At 56.4% G+C, this 19,699-nt stretch overlaps 1 protein-coding gene across 5 annotated transcripts in view; it reads left to right on the top strand.

The window, feature by feature from the left end:
- The first annotated feature begins 329 nt into the window (after window positions 1-329).
- Window positions 330-19,699, top strand: part of LINGO3 (leucine rich repeat and Ig domain containing 3) — a 28,024-nt gene continuing 8,654 nt past the window's right edge. The window contains exons 1-3 of one of the 5 annotated variants that reach the window (XM_079328568.1): window positions 2,630-3,138; window positions 9,458-9,526; window positions 12,999-13,102. The gene's annotated coding sequence lies outside the window, so the exon portion shown is untranslated. Of the gene's footprint in view, window positions 1,785-2,629; window positions 3,139-9,457; window positions 9,527-10,613; window positions 10,935-12,998; window positions 13,103-18,044; window positions 18,159-19,699 lie in introns of those variants that run through there. The other 4 variants (XM_079328571.1, XM_079328569.1, XM_079328567.1 and 1 more) reach the window with 4 other exon arrangements.

Below are 19,699 nucleotides of genomic sequence, written 5' to 3' on the forward strand. Positions count from 1 at the left end.
TCAGCAAGATTTTGGAGGTTTTTGGTGGTTTATGGGTCCCCATCCTCATCTGTGGGGATGTTATTTTTGTGTAGGGCCAGGCTCTTGGGACAGAGGGGCCAGGTGGGGGTAAAACCCCCTAAGGAGGGGACCAGGTCTCATCTCAGCACCCCAAATGCCACAGCCTGGCCTCCTCCCCAGCCTGTCCCTGGCTCCTGGCCTAAGATCCCTTTGGATTTATGCTCATATTGAAGCCAATTTGAATTAATTAGAGCACTAGACCAAGGGCCCTGTGGGATTCTCCAATGTCCAGTGTCAGGCTGTGGCTTGGGGAAGCAGAACTGGTCACCTCAACCTGGTGCTTTTCCTCCACAGCTTTGTCCTGCTCCTTCCTCAAAGCCCAAAGTGATGCCAGAAGGGCATTGGAGTTAATGGGTGGGAGAGAGAGCCCAGAGGGGGAGCAGGGCTGAGCCAAAACCCACAGCACAGGCTTGAATCATAACCTGCCTGCTCCTGTGCTCTGCCTTGGTTTCCCCCAAAATAAAATAATGGCATGAAGGGGCACGGTAGGACAGAAATAATTTTATTTTCTGGTGAGATGCTTGGGGAGGTGACGAGAACAAAGCAGCCCCCTGCAAGCTGGGGCTCCCTCAGCTCCCCCAGTGCATCTGTCAGAAGTCTGCTCCCCAAAATCACCTCTAACCCTGGCCAGCAGGCAGGAGAGCATCTTCCATCAGGTAAAATCAGCTCAGCCCTTTACTCCCAGCAGTGGGGTGAGGTGCTGTGTGCAAGCAGCAGCAATTCCCCCCATCCCTGATTAAAACAGCACAGCCTGCGGGGCAGGGCGGGGGGGACGCTGTTTAATTGACTCTGTGCTTTTGATACAGCAGCTTAATGACTGTGTTCAAATTAGCCAGAATCACCTTCCCATCCTGGGGAATGGAAATGAGACGTGGATTGCTCCAGCACACCCTCCCCCCACACCGGCCTCTTCAAATCCATCCCCATCTAACCCAGCCTCAATTTTCATGCTTGGATTTTTCATTTTTTCCTAAGCAGATAAGTTGATGTTGTTGAAAACAGCAGTGAAATTCCTTCCCAGCTACATAAATCTCCTGGTTTTAAGGGCAGATCCAGGGCTGAGGCTGGAGATGAAGCTCGAATGGGAAAGCCCGAGCTGCGTGTGCCTGCAATGAAATGATAAATCCACATCCCGGAGCAAGCGAGCAGCAGGAGGCACCAGGAACCTCCAGCAGCAGAAGCGCCGGGCTGCAGCAAGGGATGGGAGTTGGGAGTGGAACCGACAGGGCTGGGAGAGCTGCCGGCGTTTCTTCTGACAAAACCCTGCACAAACGGAGCCAGTCCAGGCGAAATCACAGCGTTGGACCCACCCGGTGCTCAGTGCTGAGCCCCGCTCCTTCCCCCTGAGTTCTGCCCTCGGCTTCCTCAGCTGTGAAGTGAAGAAGATGCTGCCAAACCCTGCTTGACAAGCGCTGTCAGACGCAGCAAATGTCTCCGAATGGCTCAGGTGGTGCTTGGTCAGCTGGCACACAGCATATCAAGGGCACAGGACACTCTGCATCAGCTGCCCACAGCCCCTCAGGCCAGGCAGCAGCAAGGCTAAGAGCAGCCTGGACTGGCCAGTGATGAATAGAGAGGAGCAACAATTCCACCCTGCAAGTCAGAGCCAAGGAGGGAATTGGCCTCTGCCATCCTCAAAGCCCAGTTAACCAAACCAGCACAGCTCAGGAGGCTTCGGCAGCAGCAAAGAGGAGCAAGAGAACTCCAGGGAGGAATGGGCAATGGTGAGTGCTGGCCCCATGTGGGATGGGGGAGCTGCTGGGGGGCTCCAGGCCGTTTTCCCATGAGCCTGGCTTCTCCCTGGCACTGCTGCAAGGGACAGTGGAGCCCAGTGCAGGGGCACAAACGCAGGAGCCCTGCTTGGGCTGGGGGCTGAGCTCATTCCTGGGGTCACAGCTCTGTTTGTGCCCCGATTGCCCCAGTTTCCCACGGGATGAAGGGGAAATGGCTGTGTTCATCCACAATCACCTCCACCTTTAGTGCAGAGGACAGCCCAGGGTGAGGTGGTCCCCAGACCTGGGGCAGGCAGGGTGGCAGGTGGGCACCTGCAGGTGCTGGCACGGAGGGAGCCCAGGCAGGGCGGGTTGGGAGTACCCGGGTGCGAGGAGGGGGAGTGGGGGAGCCCAGACAGGGTGGTCTGGGGTGACATGGAGTGGGGAACCTCAAGGAGGGCACTCCGAGCCTCGGGCACCCCAGGCTGTCCCGGGGGACCCCTCCCCTTTGCTCACGGCTTCGCGGGGAGGAGACCCCCGTGCCCTTCCCTGCGTTTCTATGGGTCTGTGCCCGTTCCCCTCCCGGGGCCTTGCCCGTTCTCTGCCCAGGGCTGTCTCCGCTCTCTTCCCAGGTCTGTGCCCATTTCTCTCTGCCCAGGGCTGTCCCCGTTCTCCTCCCGGGTCTGTCCCCGCTCTCTTTCCAGTTCTGTGCCCATTCTCTGCCCAGGGCTGTTCCCGTTCTCTACCAGGGCCGTGCCCGCTCTCCTTCCAGGTCTGTGCCCGTTCTCTGCCCGGGGCCGTGCCCGCTCACCTCCCAGGTCTGTGCCCATTTCTCTCTGCCCAGGGCTGTCCCCGCTCTCCTCCCGGCTCTGTGCCCATTCTCCTCCCAGGTCTGTCCCCGTTCTCTGCCCAGGGCTGTGCCCGCTCTCTGCCCGAGTCTGTGCCCGTTCTCCTCCCGGGTCTGTGCCCGTTCTCCTCCCGGGTCTGTGCCCGTTCTCTGCCCAGGGCTGTGCCCGCTCTCTGCCCGAGTCTGTCCCCATTCTCCTCCCGGGTCTGTGCCCGTTCTCTGCCCAGGGCTGTGCCCGTTCTCCTCCCGGGTCTGTGCCCGTTCTCCTCCCGGGTCTGTGCCTGTTCTCCTCCCGGGGCCGCGCATCGCCCCCGGCCCCGTCCCTCCCCCGGCCGGGCGGGGGGCGCGGGGGGCGGCTCCGCGCTCGGCCCGCCGCTGCCGGAGAGGCGCTGCCGCCGCCGCGCCGCCCCCGGGGACGGGCCGGGGCCGGGCCGGGGTCCGTCCGGAGCCGCCGCCGCGCCGCCCCCGGGGCTGCGGCTCTGCCCGCGCCGCCGCCGCCGCAACACCGGCAGCCGAGCGGTGAGTGCGGGGTCCCGGGGCCGGGGAGGGTCGCGCCGGGCCGCACACGTGGCGCCGGGGGGCGGCCGCCGAGCCCCCGCCGCCCCTGGGGACTCGCAGCCTCCCTCCATCCCTCCCTCCATCCCTCCCTCCTTCGCCTCCTGCCCGGCTGTGCCCACCGCCCGCGGCCGCCAGGCCCCTCCGCAGTGCCCGGGGAGGGGGCTCGGCACGCCAGGGTCGCCCGGGGGTGCCCAACCCAGCCCAGCCCAGCCCAGCCCAGCCCTGCTCCGCTCATCCCGAGGGTCCGGTACCCGCAGCCCCTTTCCCCGGCACAACCGAGCGGCTCCGAGCATCGCCGGCAGTCGGGAAAGCTTTTTCCCATCTCCTCTCTTTCGTGTTTCCCCCCCGGGCGCTGCTGCAGGTCTTCACTCCTCGCCACCCCAGGGCCCTTCCTGCCTCTTCCCCGAGCATCCCGGGTTTTAGGCGGATTCTCCTGTCGAAAATTCCGAGGGTTGCTTTAGCCGCGGTTGTTAGCGGGTTGTGTTTCTCGGGGAAATGGAGCAGGCAGCAAGCACAGCATTCCTGGCTCCTACTGCCGTGCTGGAATAGCAGCCTTTGCCTCTTCCCACTCTCCCTCCAGAGTACTTTTGTGCCAGTTCCTTAATCCACTTGAGAAGTGGATTTGAGCTAAAACCTGACAAAAGGTGCTCCAATTCCCGCGGCGTTCGCACAGGCAGCAGTTGCAGAGGAGCAGCTGCTTTTTCTGTTCCTGCCCAGCCTTACCCTGAGATGAGGTTTTTGGGAAGGAGAAAAGAGCAACCAGGAAGGGAGAGGATGGCAGCAGAAGGCAAAGTGCCTGTGAAATAGATGGAGAGTGGAGCCGTGCCTGCAGCCTGGCAGCACCCAGAGCACAAACCCACCCTCGGGAGTGAGGAGTGCTGGGACCAGAGCGGCTGGAGCAGGGAGTGACCAGGGTTGGGGATCTTTGGCAACCTGGGGAACACCAGCCTGGCCTAGCAGAGCTCCTGGCTGCTGCTTGGATTTGTGGATTGTCTCTCACCCTGGCTGGGGATGTGAAGCCTGCAGGATGGAGAGCCCAAAACCCAGTGCCAAGCCCATTGACACAGTGGAAAAGCCTCATCCAGGCAGGGAAAGTTCCTACAAACCTCTCAATCAAAACAAGAGGCATTAAAACCAAAAAGCCCTCCAGGAGCAGAGCTGCCCAGCAGTAATATGGTCTTGTGTGGGTTGAAATTCAAAATGCAGGTGTTGAACCCTGCAATAACCCTTTGAGAAGTGCAGGGCCCTTGGGGTTGCTCAGCACCCCAAAGCTCCATCACCCCTTGCAGGATGGAGATGGGATAAAATCCCAGCACCTCGGGGCATGGCAGAGAATGTGGTGCACATCCTTTAAATGGGAGAATAATTGAAGGTGAGCTGGGGAGCTGCCAGTTGGGCAGCCTGGGGTTGATCTGGTTTAATTTTACACTGATGTTTTTATCACCAATGGTTCTGTAGCACTCATAGAGGGGAGGCAGTGGAGCTGCTGCCTCTTGCTGATGGAGGACTGCTGGAGCCAGCTGGGTTTTGGCCAGCTTGGAGAGGTGATTTTTGGTCCACCCAAGATTTCTCATGGTTTTCACACTGCAAAAACCCCACTGGGGTGTCTGCAGCCTTTCCCAAAATGCTTGGGTTGTGGGCTGATCTTGGAGGAGATGCTCTCCAATGCCCAACCTGCAAAACAGCTGGAGGAGCATCCCAAAATGAGCAGGAGGCAAAGCAGCTTCAGAAAGAGTTGGCTTCAAAACCAGTAGATTTTGCTTTGATCCTGTCCTGTTGGAGGAGGGAGCAGGAGGAACAGGGGCTGGGTTGTGTTTCTCCCTTCCAGGGCATCAATGCTGAGGGTGGGACGTGGCTGTGCTGGGCAGAGCTGGGACACACTCCAGGCACAGCTGGGTCCTGCCAGCCTCAGCCTTTCTGGGGAGATGCACTTCTGCTGATCTCCAGCTGAAGATAGCAGGGCCAGGGGCTTTTTTCATGTTTTGTAGTGTTTAGAGCTCAGGAATGTCTGCTTTTATTAGCTCTGCTAATTCTGCCTCACCAGAGGACTCATCCCTGGCTCCAAGGCCCAAACCTAATCCCTGCTCTTCCCTCCTGGGCCCAAATTAAACACTGGACATGCAGCCCAGCAGCACAGACAGACTCAGCACTGGCTGCACTTAGGTTTAGAGGTTTTCAGTCCATGTGTTTGGGATGGATTTTTCCCAGCTCCTGCCAGTCAGATCACTCCTGTTTCCATCCCAGCAGGGAGCAGGTGGCTCCTCTTGTCTCCTTGAGGAGCTGGAGCTGCCATAAGGCAGGAGGAGTTGGGCTGCTCCAGCAGCTCAGAGCTGTGTTCACATCCCTGGGATATGATGGAGGTGTTGGGAGCCCTGGGAATGAGGCTGGGGATGTGCAGCACGTGGCTGGGCTGTGCGTGGGCAGAAGGTGGGACACCTGCCACCAGCAACATCTCTCCACGTCCCCACAGCTCTGAGGGAAGGAGCTGGCAGCCAAGTGAGGCCATCCCTGGGCTTGTCCCCAGTGACACTGATTCGCTCCAAAATGCTGCTGTGTGCACCCTGTGCCTCAGTTTCCCTGGCTGTGGGGGTGGTGGGGCTGGCTGAGCAGGCAGGGGCAGCATCACAGAGCATCCTGCACCATGTCTCTGCTCCATGGGGCTGCAGGGAGGGTGGGAGATGCTGCCTGAACCCAAAGGCCCACGCTGTGAGTGCTGGAAAAGCCCCAAAACGAACAGGCGAGGGCAGAAATGTTCAGAGTGGAGATGTGAGAGGAGATGAAAAGCAATAAATCCCACAAGAACACTTGGAAATGCTGCTGGGAGCCACAGTGGCTGTGGAAGGGAAATGGATTGGGTTCTGGGCACCCTCAGCTGACTCTTCTGTTTGTGAATTTTTTGTAGGATTTGCCTTCAAAGACAAAGCAGCTGCTTCCACCAGCTTTGGCTCAGGGGTTGTGGGACCAGGGATGCAGGAGGGGGACAGGCTGGGCCAGAGCCTTGACAATGGAATGTGCTGGATTCTCCTTCAGATCCCATTGATCCCTGGTGTTTTGGGGCTGGAGCTGGAACCCCACAGGTGTCCCAGCTCTGTGGGGAGCTGAGGCTGGGCAGGATGGGGGTGGCAAAGTGGGGGAATGGCTCTAGTGGTGGGAGAGCAGAGCCATTCCCTGTTTCCCATGTAAAATGGGCAAGCTGGAGACAGCACCAAATTCACCCCAGAACAACCAAACAGCAGAGATCTGAATGGAGAATTTGAGCAAACAGGAACAGCTTTAGCAGGGATGGGTTAAAAGCCAAGCACAGAGGGTCTGGGCTGTGATCCCCAGGTGCCTTGGCATCCCCAGGGGCAGCCAGGGCTGGGATGCAGCAGAGGCAGGATCCATCTCTCTGAGCATCCCCTCCTCCTTCCTCTGCCTCATCCCAGCTCTTCCCTTGCTTCCCTGCTTTCCTCCCCCTGAATTTTTCATGCCACCACAAGCTGGGCTGCCTCTTGCAGCCCCATCCATCAGGAGGGTTTGGTTTTCAAAGCTGTCCCAGCTCTGCCCAGCTCAGATCTGGAGCATTGGAGCTCCTTGTTCAGCTCCCAATGTGCCAACCAAAATAGCAGCGGCCACAGAGTGGAGTGGAGAGGAACAAGTGTTACTGGGAATTAAAATGACAGATCTCAGCATCAAGGTCTCTGAGGGTTTGTGCTTTATTAAGCAACAGTGAGTTCATGGGAAAGGACTTTGACTCAGAGCATCAGTTGTGTCTACAAGAAAAGAGAAGCAGGGACTATATTTAGGCTCAGGCTGTGATGGGGAGACAGGGCCAGGCACTGAGGGAGGGGAGCTGGGCATCCTCAGCTCCTGGGGATGAGCCCTGGCCCTGCAGGGCAGACTGGGCAGCAGGAGGAGGGTACAGCTCAGCTTTGGCATTGTGGAGTCCTCAATGGTTTGGGTTGGGAGGACATTAAAACTCATCCAGTGCCACCCTCTGCCGTGGCAGGGACACCATCCAGCAGCCCAGGCTGCTCCAAGCTCTTCCAACCCAACTTTGGACACTTTCAGCTGCTCTGGGCACCCTGTGCCAGGGCCTGTCCACCCTGCCAGGGAAGGTGCTGCAGAGGAACAACCCCAGTGCTGTGGGGCAGGAGGGCTGGAGGGTTCCCCTGCCTGTCCTGCACCCTCGGCCTCACACCAGCCATGGCCAGGGGTGTGTGGTGTGGCTGGGAGAGCTGCTCTGAGCAGGATTCACCCTGGCTGGGGCTTGCAGAGCATCCACTGGGTTCAGAGAACAGGGACCACGACCCTGCTGTGTGGTCCTCACGTGGCTCCCTCTCCCTTAGATGTGGTTTCCTGCTGCTGGGGGTGATTTAACAGATCAATGTTTTCTCTTCTTGCCTCAGGGTCTGCCTCTTCCCACCGCCCCCTCCTATTAAAAATTCATTGTTTCTCCCAGATACCGTTGCTAGAGGGAGACAGGGAGAAATAAAGCAAGTTCTTGGAAAGGAGAAGAGAAAATATTCAGTGGGAAGGGAATTTAGGAAAATATTAAACCAAATTTCTCCCCTCTCTGCCTCTTGTTTCCCTGGGTGGGTTTGAGCCCAAATTCTGTCACAGCACAGGACACTGATGTTCTCAGCAAGCTCCCCCAAGGCCTTGACTGCTTTTCCTGCTCAGTTTGGCTGTTGTTTCAGTCCAGGAGGATGAGGGGGTTCATGTAGACTGAAACAGGAGGGTGTTGATGGCTGCTCTGTGGGATCAGCCCCCCTGTCTGTGACATGGAGCTGCTGGGCCAGGTCCAGGGGGGATGGAACATGGACTGACGGGGTTCAGGCAGGCTTGGGAAGGTTCTTTTCCATCCTCTGAAGCCTCCTGAGCATGGTCCTCACAGGTTTGCAGGGTAGGGGCTCTCCCTGAGCATCCAAACCCCCTCAGCCACATCTCCAGGGTGGAATACCTCACCTTAGGTGAGCAGGGTTTTTTCCCTCAGGAAGAGTGGAAGGAATAATTTCCAGCCCCTTCTCAGTGGTGCAGCCAGAGGAGCAAACCACGAGGGTGCTTGGTGCTTCTGGCCTCTTTTTGCAGAGGGTCACCTCAGCTGACCTTCCCTGTGCTCAGGACAGCTGGACACCAACCCTTCCACATTGGCACAAGGAGCTGCTTTGTGTTTTTCCATTTAAATCTCATTTGAAGGGAAGTCCATCTGGTTCCTGTTCTGCTGCCAGAGGATAAAGGGCTGTTCTGGGGTCAGTTTTCCACAGGGAGACCCCAGAGAGGTGGTGTGGCCCAGGCCCTGTGCCTGGTGCTGGGCTGGGGCAGGGCCCCTGTAATTGAACCCTAATTAGGGGTGGAAAAGGAGCAGAACCTGCAATTGCAAATGGAAGGTGGAGTGACATGAATGAGAGAGAAACTGTGACCTTTTTCCATAAGCAAGAATATTAACCAAGTGTGACTAATGGAAGGGGGGGATAATCCTGCCTCCTTATTCCTTATTCCTTACTCCTTATTCCTTATTCCTTATTCCTTATTCCTTATTCCTTATTCCTTATTCCTTATTCCTTATTCCTTTATATTGATGAGGAGTGGGAGCCTTGGGCTGCTCCCAGGGAAGTGCTGGGTGGTGCCAACATCCCTCCCAGCCATGCCCAGTGCTCTGGAAGTCATTCCAGGAGTTATAAGGGAGGTTGGACCCTCCACATTTCAGGAATTGGTTTCTCTTCTTACCTTCAGTGTCACTTTTACATCCAGCACCAGCCTTGTGACAGAGCAATTCCCATCAGGAGTGTCCCAGTGGGATTCAGCACTTCCTTCCCCTGCCTTGCTCAGCCTGCACCAACATCTGCAAACCTCTGGAAATCCAGGTCCAGGCTGTTGCTGTTGCATTGACAAATGGGGCTGGGATCTGTTGGGTCAGGCTCATCCAGAACCAGACAATGCTGTTGGGATTTTGGGGTTTTTTCCATGCCCTAAGGTTCTCCCTGGCTCAGGCTGTTGCTGCCCTGAGTTCATGCTGGGCAGAGCTGTCTCTGAACAGGGATCACTCCATGGCCTGGGGCTCTGTCCCTGCTGCCTCAGCCCTGTCTCCACCTCAGTGACTTTCCCAAGAAATAGATCTTCTTTCCTCTGTTTCATTTTTAACATCTCTGCCTCATTTCTCCCTTCATTTCTCTCCCTGGGATAATTTCTGACTGTGCCCCTAAATCTGGGAGATGCTGTGTCCCTGCTGTGCTGCTGTGGAGTTGAATTTTTCCTCCTTCCTTGAGCATTTTTCAAATGTTCCCATTTACTTTTGCAGAAAGAAACTCTTTGGGGCCCTGTCACTGAGAGAGGATTTCAAATGAGCAGCCTGTGATACCTCCCCGTGGTGATGTGTCATTTTTGTTGTTCATATTTCAATAACTAAAGGTCAGCTGCAAGCTCAGCTGGCTGGGAAATCTGACATTAATTACACTAATGAGCAAAAGTCTCTGGCTTAATGCTCCTGGATGGCGAGGCCGTGTGACAACGCCTGGATTTTGGGCACTATCAGAGTCCTGGAGTCCATGGAATGATAAAATCCCAAATATCCTGAGCTGGATCCCTCAGGGATTATCAGTGCAGCCCCTGGCCCTGCCCAGACCCCCAACAACCCCCCCTGAGCATCCCTGAGAGTGTCCAAAGGCTCCTGCAGCTCTGGCAGCCTTGGGACCATTCCCTGGGGAGCCTGGGCAGTGCCAGCACCCTCGGGGGGAAGAACCTTTCCCTGAGCTCCATGCCAAGGCCTGACACAGCTCCAGCCCTTGCTGGGCTCCTGTTCCTGTCCCAGAGCAGAGCTCAGCCCCTGCCCCTCTGCCTCCCCTGGGCAGGAGCTGCAGCCCCCGAGGAGTCTCCCCTCAGTCTCCTCTGCTCCAGCTGAACCAGCCCAGTGCCCTCAGCTGCTCCTCAGCCCTTCCCCAGCTCCCTGTCCCTCCTTTGGACACTCTCCAACAGCTTTGGCTCCTTCCGACCTTGTGGTGCCCAAGGTGCCCCAGCACTGGAGGTGGGGCTGCCCCAGTGCAGAGCAGGGTGGGACAATCCCTCCCTGGCCTGGTGCCCCCAGGACACGGTGGCCCTTTGGGCTGCCAGTGGTGACTCAGATCCAGCCTGGCACCCACCAGGACCCCCAGGTCCCTTTCTGCAGTGCTCTGAGATGAGCCAGATTTGCTGCCATGCATGGAGGAGTTGCTGTGCACATCCCAAGGAATGCTCCTGCCATAGAAGAGCTCAGCCTGGGCACCTTGGTCTGGTTCTCTGGAGGTCTCTGCTGATTTCCAGGGCATCTGGGTTCTGTTTGGCTTTGGTATCTGCTGCTGATTTTTTTTTTTTCAAGGGGATCCCATGTGCAGAACTGGAGCTCCTTGATGGAGAAGCAGATCTCGTGTGCAGGGAGAGAAGAATCTTCTGGCTCCTCCATTGAATAGTCAAGAAAAGAGTTCAGATCCAAGTTTTGAGTAAAACACAAAGCACAGGAGCAGAAGGTGACAATAGTGGCACAAACACACAAAGGGCCAGAGAGCTCTGCTGGTGTCACCATGTGGGACCAAAGGAGGCTTTAGCCACTTCACCCACGTGCTGGTGTGTCCCCTTTCACAAGGATTAAAATGTATTTGCAGACAAAACTCCCGGAGGTAACCTGAGACAGAGGTTGCTACGTGACCCAGGAGCTGCCAAAAGCAAATGCCAAGACATCAGCTGAGCCCCTGCTGCTTCCCAGGGCTGGGAATGGCTGGGCTCACCTGACAAGCCAAGCCCAGGTGGTCTCTGAGTTTAAATTCCATGTTCAGATGTTGGGGCAGGGCTGGGAGAGAAGCAGGGAGGGCAGCAGAGGCTGCTCAGTGCCAGGAGCTGAGCACCTTTGGGCTGGCTGCAGTGAATACATCACTGTCCAGCCTGCTGGAATTGGATTGAAATTTTACCTTCTCCAGCCCTGGAGCCTGGCCTTGGGGAGCAGCATCTGAGCTGTTGTGGTTGGGATTAACCCTTGGATGGTGCTGGCTCTGAGCATTGCCTGCAGCCTCCTCCATCCCTGCTGGAATATTTGAGTGTGTGAGTCCCACACATGGTGCTGCAGGTGAACCAAACCCACTGTGCTCCCAGTTATCAGGACTGGAGCAGCCCAAGGGATCCACAGCAGATCTGTGTGCATCATCCCCAGTCCCTCAAAGCACACACACTGCATCCCCTGGAGGCAAATTCCGTGTGGAATTGCACCAGCTGCAGCAGCTGGGGGTGCCACAGCAGGCCCAGGCCTTTCTGGGTGGTTTCTGCATCTCAGGGCTTGGTTTGGGTCATTCTTGCTGTTATTTCAGGTTCTGGATTGAAGTTGCTCCTCCAGCCCCCTGTGAGGAGATGGATCCTGCAGTGATCCTGAGCTTTTCCAGCCCTGAGCTGTCCCTGTTGTCCAAGCTCTGCCTTCTGGAGGGGCTGGTGCATCCCCTGGCTCCTGCAGGAACCTCTGGCGTGCCCAAGGCAGGGATTTCTGGGGGGTTTAGTGCTGTTCATTTATTGGGGAGCATCTCTGACTGAGTTGCCATATGGGATTTGCATCCTGCCATCCTGGATGGGGTGAAGGGCTCAGTGTATATCCCACTGACACTGGGACCTGCTGGCAGCTGGGAATGTGGGTTCCTGCCGTTCCAGGGCTAAGTGTGGGTCCCTCAGGCAGAGCAGGCAAGGGGAAGGTGTTCTGGAATGAGCTGGGATTTCCAGGCACTGGCTGAAGTCCTGCAGCCTCACAGCCCCCAGGGGCTGGGGGTGAGCAGGAGTGTGGGACCCTCAGCATTGTCCCTGCACGGCTGAGCCCCAACCTGCAGCTTTGACAAGAATCCCTCTGACTTCAGCTTTGGGTAGTGCTGCTTTCCTGGAGGAATTTTAGCTTTTGCAGAGTGCTGAGCACTGTCAGCTCCCCAGGAACCCCAAAAGTGAGGATTTACCCATCCACAGGCAGCATGTGGACACCAGTGGGGTTTGGAGAGCTCCATCCTGCCGGGGTTCCTGGCTCTGGGATGTGCCAGGGGTGTGATCCCTGTGCCCCAGGGCTGGCTGCTGCTGCAGAGCTGGCTCCTCTTCCCCACCAAATCCCTGCCGTGGAAAGCTCCTTTGCCCGAGGCTCCCCAAACCTCTCCCAGCAGGAATTAACCCTCCTGGTTGCTGCTGCTGCCCACCCAAACCTCACCTTCCAGACCTGAGTGAGGTCTGCAGCAGGCACAGAGCAGCTGCAACCTCTGCCCTGACCATTTGAGGGCTGTTAACCAGGATTTCCACACAAAAGGAGCTATTTAAATTCCCTCTTTCTTTGCAACAGGCAAATTAAGCTTGATCCAGAGAGTTCAAAGCAATTCAGTTAAACCACAGCAATTCATTTGTTCAGTATCAGTGCTGGGAGCATCTCCCGACCTCCCAAATCCCCCAAAATGCCCAGGGGGTGGACACAGGGCTGGGAGTCTGTCCAGTGGCACTTGTGCTTGCCTGTTTGGATGGACTCTCCACAGATCCGAGGTCTCTTGGGCTGTGGGTTGTGCACTGGGTTCATTCCCCTCCTGCAGTCCCTGCATGTGATTCCCAAAGGGATTCCTGGTGGGGAGAGGATCCTCCAGGCCACAAAGTGTGATATGATTTATATTTATATATATGTTTATGTAGATAAAACCAGGCAGGCTGTAATGGTCAGCTCACACATCTGGCTGGAGCAGCACTGAGGATGCTCCCCCTCTCTGGGAAGTGCCACATCCCTGGATTTGGAGGAGTTTATTTGGAATTTCTGCAGAGGGCACTGGGGGGAGCTGACTGACAGTGGTCTCCTTGTGCTTTCTGTGCAGAGGAGCCGAGGCTGGCTGTGCTGGACACGTCACCATTTGAACATTCCCAGGCTCCAATGCCTCAGCAGATCCCCATGTCGGGGCAGCCCTGGACCTGCAGAACGGTGAGAACCCCCTGGGCTCCAGTGCCACTGGGGCTGTGCACTGGGACACTCAAATTCCAGCTCTTTATACAGCATGGCCACCCCAGCTTGGTGGCATTAGCCCTCTCATTGTCCCCACCTCCTTGTGCAGATCTCCTGGAAGATCTCCAGCCTGTTGTCACCACCCCAGAATGAGCAAGAAGTCACTCTGGTGGGGCTGGGATGTGAAATTCTGGGGTGCTAAGCTCAGGTTCTTGCTCAGGGCTGGTGGCAGGCAGCAGTGGGACCCCAGCTGTGCCAGGATCCATGTGCAGTATCAGTTTAAGGTGCAGTGGTTTGGGATTTGGATGGATTTATTTCCTGGGATTTGGGAGTTCCTCACTGGGAGAGGAGCTCTGGAGGCTTTGCCCCTGCTCTGCTGTCCAGATGCAGAGATGTCCAGAGAACCCACAAGGCCCTACCATCCCATTTCCCTTCCACCATGGAGATTTCTGATTTTTTGGGATCCTCTTGGGGCTGCACATGGGAAAGGAGCTGCTCTGCTGCTGCCCCAGCCCCAGCTGATGCCCTGCAGCTGCAGAGCTGGGGACTGGAGCCAGCGTGTCTCGCTCCAAATGTCACCACTGCCATCCTCCAGCCCAGAGGAGTTTTTGGGATGGCACAGCTGGACCTCCCCAGGCTCTGCTGGGCCCCTCTGGAATGTGAGCAGTGAGGCCAGGAGGGATCTCAGCAGAGCTGGGGTGAGTCCCCCTGTCCCCTCCCTCTCTGGGATTATTTCAGGAGGTTGTTCCCACTCCTGCCTGGCGTGACAGGGATGGATTGGGATGTCAGCAGCCATTTCACCCCTGTAATGGCATTTTGCTCTTGCTGCTCCCATGATCATAATTGGGATGGCAATAAAATCTCCAATGAAGCAGCAGCTGTAGACAGGTCTTAAAAAATGTGCTCAGCCAGGGACTGATGCTGAGCAGAGCTGGGAGGGGGAGGGAAAGCTGTCACTCCATGCTCCTCCTGGCTGGAATTCCCACTCCAAGCAGGGTGGGGACTCCACCTCTGCCCTGTTTCCCCCTGCCCCTCGCAGAGCTGGGAGCTGGTTCCAGGGCTGAGCAGCCCTGCTGGGACTGGGCTGTTGTCCAGCCACAGCTGCCTGTCCCTGCTGGCCTCAGAACAGGCAGCTGTCCATCAGTCTGGCCTGTCAGTCTGCTGCTCTGCCCACATGTCCAGCAGTCCAGCTGATTACAGGCTGTGCAATGATGGATCTCCCTCCACGCTGCAGAGCCTGGCTGGCAGCAGCCAGGGCTCCAGGCTCTCTCTGAGAGGGGAGCTGGGCTTGGGGGCACCCTCTGCCATGGGTGAGCCCTCAGCAGCAGGGCCCTTGCTGAGGGTCAAGGCTGCAGAGAGCCATTGTTTTATCCAGCAGCTTGGAGGGATGGCTGGGACTGCCCTGACTGTGTCAGCACAGCTCAGGTGAGGGATTAGGAGGAGATTTTGCCATCAGAGGTCCAGCACTGGCAGGCAGTGACAGCGATCAGGGTGTGATTTATGTACCAGCCCCCTGAGGGGCTCAGGCCAGCGGCACTGAAGTGCTGAGCTTAATGAATGAGCTGATCTAACGAGGGCTGGGCCATGTGCTGGGAGGTGCTGGCACTGGAATCACTGGGAAACCAGCATCCAGCAGCAGGGCAGGGCTCTGCTGGGCAGACTGGGCAAACTGGGACCAGTGCTGGCACTGGAATCACTGTGAAATCACTGTACAGCAGCAGGGCAGGGCTCTGCTGGGCAAACTGGGAGCAGTTCTGGTACTGGAATCACTGGGGAATTGGCATCCAGCAGCAGGGCAGGGCTCTGCTGGGCAAACTGGGCAAACTGGGACCTGTGCTGGCACTGGAATCACTGTGAAATCACTGTACAGCAGCAGGGCAGGGCTCTGCTGGGCAAACTGGGAGCAGTTCTGGTACTGGAATCACTGGGGAATCGGCATCCAGCAGCAGGGCAGGGCTCTGCTGGGCAAACTGGGACCAGTGCTGGCACTGGAATCACTGGGAAATCACTGTACAGCAGGACAGGGCTCTGCTGGGCAGACTGGGCAGACTGGGACCTGTGCTGGCACTGGAATCACTGGGAAAACAGCATCCAGCAGCAGGGCAGGGCTGTGCTGGGCAGCCTGGGAGCAGTGCTGGCACTGGAATCCCCATCCAGCAGCAGGGCAGGGCTGTGCTGGGCAGACTGGGCAGCCTGGGAGCAGGGCTGGCTCTGGGGGTGGCTGCACGTCAGCGTCCCCAGCGCTCCGCACGCCCCCGGGCAGCTTCATCCATCAGCGCTCCGAAGGTGCCTCATTACAGCCTCTGCCTTCCTGTTCTCTTATTCATCATCTGCCCCAGCACCTCAGTTCTTACAGAGCTGGAGATGCCTGCCTTGGAGCCCTGGAGGCACAGGGACCCTTCCTGTGACCAGCTCAGAGCCCTGTGGGTGATGTGTCCCCCCAGCAGGAGGGGACACCCCCGGATTGTCCCCAGCATGGCCTGGGATGTCCTGCCTGGCCAGGCTCTGGCCATTCCCTGTGTCCCCTCCCATGTGGCTTCAGCCCTGCTGCCTGTGGTGCTCTGGCTTTGCTCCCAGGCTGTGTTTTGGTGCAGAAGGTGAGGGATGAGCTCAGCTGGGGGAGGCAGCTGCAGAGGAAGGAGCAAATTCCCCTCTCTCGTTTAATGCTCTGTGTTTGTGTCTCTGTGGGGGCAGGAGCCCTTGCCAGGAGCTTTTCTCCTGTGCCTGACTGTTACATCTGTGCTGCTGAGGTCTCGTGTTTTGTACATCCAGCAGCAGCAAATGTCACCTGGACCCTACAAGCAAGGTGCCAGGACAGTTCCAGGGGTTTGGGTTCCTTGTCCCCACTCCCAGGCTGGGGAGAAACCTGAGACCAGGCAAGCCTTGGCCACAGGTTGGTTTGGATGGGCACTTTTGGGCTTGGATGGGCACCTGGGCAAAGCTTTGGTGGGAGAGGACTAAGCTGGACACTGTGGCCAGCACCCAGTCCTGCTGGCAGACTGGGATGGGAAAACACCAGCAAGTCCCAATGCCGTGGGCTGTCACCCTGCATTTGCCTCCCAGCCCCTCCTCATCCTGCCCCTGATGTTGATGGGCTTCTGCAAATTCAAAGTTCTCACTTTAACCCTCCCAAATGGGGGCCCTGCTGCCCACCCAGGCACCACAGCCACTCTGAGCTCCAGGGCTCCTGGTGGCATCAGTGACAATGGGGTGGGCTGGGATGCAGCTGAGGAGGGAGAGTCAAGCTCAGCCTCTGCTCTCGTGTGCTCCAACAGGCTCTGAGGCTGCTGAGGTCCAGGTCAGGTTCACTCTCAGCCACCATTTCCCAGCAGCAGTTGAGATTCAGCTCTGACTGCTGGCTCAGTCAACCCACCTTGGGTGGAAACAAGAGCCCAGCACCCACCTGCCCTGCCCCCCTCCCCTACTTTTAGAAGAGTTATCCACTTTGGTAGAGAAATAAAGATGCTCATGGAATATTAAACACTCCCCAAAGCCCCTGTTGCTGATGAGTGGCTCCTGCTCCTCGTTGCCTGCTGCAGGCAGTGACCTTTCAGAAATGTTGTACATTGTGGTCTTCTCTAAATGTCTCCTCTCCTGGGAGCATCTCGTGGAGATAGAGATTCAGACATGATGTCTGTCAAGAAGAAAAGCAGATTGTGGCCAATCTGGGGCTGCCTGTGCAGTGTTGCCTGGGCCACGTGCTCAGGAATCATAAGGTTGTCTCTAAAAATAAGCAGTGGCTTCTTTGGGGTTGTCTCCTTGGTGCTGTGGCTCAGCAGGGAATCCTCAGATCTGGGGCTTTGCAAGGGCTGGGAGTTCCCAGGTGGGAGAGGGTGGAGAGTGCTGGGGCCACGGATGCTGAGGATGGGATGGATCTGGGGTGGGAAAACAGCTCCTGGTGCACACACCAGGGAGGTTTCAGCTCCTGCTGGAGACACCAGGGAGGTTTTGGCTCCTGGTGCACACACCAGGGAGGTTTTGGCTCCTTATGGAGACACCAGGGAGGTTTCAGCTCCTGCTGGAGACACCAGGGAGGTTTCAACTCCTGATGGAGACACCAGGGAGGTTTTTGGCTCCTGCTGGAGACACCAGGGAGGTTTCAGCTCCTGGTGCACACACCAGGGAGGTTTCAGCTCCTGCTGGAGACACCAGGGAGGTTTTGGCTCCTGGTGCAGACACCAGGGAGCTTTGCTGGGCAGGAAGGGCAGATCCTGCCTCCCTGGGAGCTGCTCCAGCACCCCAGGAGCTGGGGCTGCTATCAGGATTTGCTGGGTGAGAGGCAGCAGGTGCCACTCACCAAAATAAATCCCTCTGAGGGAGCTCTCTATGTCCCCAGCCAGCCCTGAAGTCACCTGGGGATGCTCAGTGGTGACCCAGCCACTGCCTGGCTCCTTTTATGCTCCCCTCCCCATCTCTGCCAGGAAAATCTGCTGATCCTGTTAAAACATAATGCCCCTAAAAAATTAAACCAAACAAGAGAACAACCTTATCAACACCTAAACTAAAAAACATAACATTAAATAAGTGTACCATATCCCCTACCATACACCATCTACAACCAAAATTTTAAAAAATACAATAAACTATTAAAAAACACCTTAAAGACATTAAATAGAAAAAATCTTTCAAAAATTAAAAATGACATCTAACAAAAGCTACCTAATTAAAACCCAAAACTCTACCAACCAAGCAGGCCCTACCCAATCTAAATCCTTACATATAATAAATAAAAACAAAATCCCAATCATACATAGCAAAAATTAACAAATTTTTAACAAAAAAAAATTAACAAAAAAAAAACAGTTTAAATCAATTCTGCCTCAAGTAGAAACAAACCCATTCATAAAATTATCTTCACTCAAAAGACAAATAAATAAATAATACTGTATATGGTTAAATGGTTCTCCCTTTGCTCCTCCAGCCCAGCCCTGACCCAGAAAAACATGCTGAGAGTGGCAGAGCCAGGAGAATTTGCTTCCCAGCCAGCCCCTGATGGGATTAGGAAGAACTCCTGGATAATTCTCCATTAGATCTGGTGATTGATTTCCTTCCTTCTTACCCCCAGCTCTGTCCTGCTCTCCCTGTTTCAGCTGAATTATTTATTCTCATGCTTGGTTTGCTAATTGCCTGATCACCAGAGCTGAGGCTTGGGCACATCCCTGGCCTCCTTTGACCCTCCAGCTTCTGCCTCTGTTTCTGTCTCAGCTCTGATTTAATCCCCTCCACACCCCAGCATAAGCCAGGATCTTTCTGCTGTTCTGTGCAGAGGGAGAAACCTGCTGGTGTCACCCAGGAGCCAGGGAAGGTGCAAGGGATGCTCCTGAAGCTCCTCCCCATCACCTCTATCCTCCCCATGCCCCCCTGTCTTTTTTGGGGTGTTTCCAAACTCAGTGTGGCTCCAACCCCACTGACTTTGCAGACTCAAGGCAAGGGATAAAATAAACCTGCAGGAGCCACAGGTTTGCTTTTGGAGGGTGGCCAGGTCACCTCTGGTCCCCATTTCAGTGCCCCTGGGAACTGTGCTCTGCTCTGAGATTGGATTGGATTCCCTGACTTCCCATTTGGTATCAAAATGTGCTCTGCCAGCTCTGAGCAATGCCAGGACATCCCCCTGGGGATCCCCAGGGGGACCTGGTGCCATGATCAGTGTGGGTGGTGGAACCAGTGGAGCTGAGCATGGAGCAGACCCCAGGGACCCTCATTTTTTGTCTTTTCAGCCTAAAATCACATGGGCTGAGGGGTGTTTTTGGGAGGTGTAGCTCAGGGGTTTCAGCAGGGAAGAAGGAGCAGATATCTGGACAGGCTTTGGCACAGGACTGCTCTCAGCTCTGGAGGAGCTCTGTCCTGGGGCAGCAGTTTTCCCTTCCCCATGGGCAGAGCTTGGAGCCAGAGCACTGTTGGCATCAGCACCCAGAGTGCTCCATCCTCTGCTCCTGCAGTTCAGGGAGCCTCGAGGCCATGGAGCTCCTTGATCCAGGAATTCCTGCTCCTGGGAATTGAGATCTCACCCAGGTCACAGCCCAGGACAGGGAAGCACACGCAGCCTGTCCTGATGGAGAGCCCAGCAGCAACCCTGGCAAGCTGTCAGTGAGCTGGGAAACACCCAGGGATGGCTGGACACCCCAGCCCAGCCCAGCCCAGCCCCGTGCCAGGCTGAGCAGGGTGAGTGTCTGTGAGGAGGCTGGCACAGCCCAGCAGGGTTGGCATTGCCTCCCCTGGCATGGAGCCAGGCTGGGGACACAGCCAGGCAGCGAGGATGGCGTGGGGACACTGGGCTGCCAGGAAGGGCTGGCAGAGCTTGGGGTGTTCCCAACTGCATTTGGCTGCTGGTGGTGCTGGTAGGAGCCCTCTCCTGCCTCGTGCCAAGTTTGGGATTGTCCCGGTTTGAAGGACAGGTGTCTGCCAATAAAGGCAGGAGCTTCTCTTTGAAATGGAGAATGTAAACCCCCTTCCTCCAAATTATTATAATTCTGAAATTAAGGGGCTCTCAGGCAAAGATATGGGAATTACGAATAACAGTTCTTTACTAGGAAAATTAAAATAGAAATACAGTATTACAAAGAACAATCCCAAACC

The sequence above is a fragment of the Erithacus rubecula genome, assembly GCF_903797595.1.
Source record: "Erithacus rubecula genome assembly, chromosome: 28".
NCBI classification, from domain to species: domain Eukaryota; kingdom Metazoa; phylum Chordata; class Aves; order Passeriformes; family Muscicapidae; genus Erithacus; species Erithacus rubecula.